Here is a 1,176-nt window from a genome sequence, read left to right on the forward strand (position 1 = left end):
GTGTGTGTGTGTGTGTGTGTGTGTGTGTGTGGCAGATTTTTAGTGGCTCCTTTGGACATCTATCTGATCTGTGTGAAATGCCAGTGCAAAAACACATACAATGAATAAGGATGATGATGTACAGCAACTTTGTATTTAGTTTTAAAAAATACACATTGAGTTTTGAAAACAACACAAGGGAAATGTCCATCACAGATTTCAAATGTTGCGCTCCACAGAAACGCAGCTCCACGTCTCGTTTGGTTGCCTCATTTCTGAAAACTCACATCTGAGTGGGGTGTCGCCAGGATGTCTCCATCTGGGATTTATGAACGGCCGAAAGAAGCTTAAAAACAAATTTTCACTGAACTGTTTTCTAAACGAACCTAAACGGATCTTGTTTAGGAATAGAAACTGTTTTTTTCTCATGTTTTGGGGAACTTCACTCAGGCTATTTTTAGAACAGTATGTCTGCTCGACATTGATGCGTGTATAAACTCTTGTGGCAACTCTATTGATTTCAACAGAGCTGCACCAGTCTAACTATGTTTAAACTTAAATAAATTCAGGAAAACAGCATCAAACTCCACTGGCAGGACCATAAAATATTGTGCTATGGTTCTTGTAACAGTGACTCTGGATACAGCCATCGTACCCACATGGAAACAGTCATTTTTGTCACTTTTCCTAAGCTAAGATGCTAGGCTAACTGTTGGATTCATTTGACCAGAAAAAAGCACAACTATGGACTTAACGTCTGCTCCAAACATTCTATCAGAGGTAAAAGAACAACACAAGAATATCTGAATCCCAGCCTTGTACATTTAGTTGATAGAACAGTAAAACTTATTGTTTTTACTCTAGCTTACTGCTAGTTTTACTCAGATCCATGCAGTCTGTCACACATGTGGTGAAATTCTAAACATCACCGTTAAGATTGTTTAAATGATGCAGAAGTGCTGGCTCAAGTGATAAACACACACGCATGATATGACATGATGGATGCAGCAAGCTATACTGTATATAAGGCATTGATAAAAACACAAATCTTTTTAACAGTTCTGCTTGCTTTTCCAATTATGTTGACTTTGTTTAAAGCATCGCACAAAGCTGAGGGCAATATGTACTCTTATAAGGAATTCTACTGGTTTTTGGCTTCAGTTTATTCATCATATGGCAATATTACATATTTAATTC

This window comes from Austrofundulus limnaeus, unplaced genomic scaffold, assembly GCF_001266775.1.
Source record: "Austrofundulus limnaeus strain Quisiro unplaced genomic scaffold, Austrofundulus_limnaeus-1.0 Scaffold735, whole genome shotgun sequence".
Lineage (NCBI taxonomy): Eukaryota > Metazoa > Chordata > Actinopteri > Cyprinodontiformes > Rivulidae > Austrofundulus > Austrofundulus limnaeus.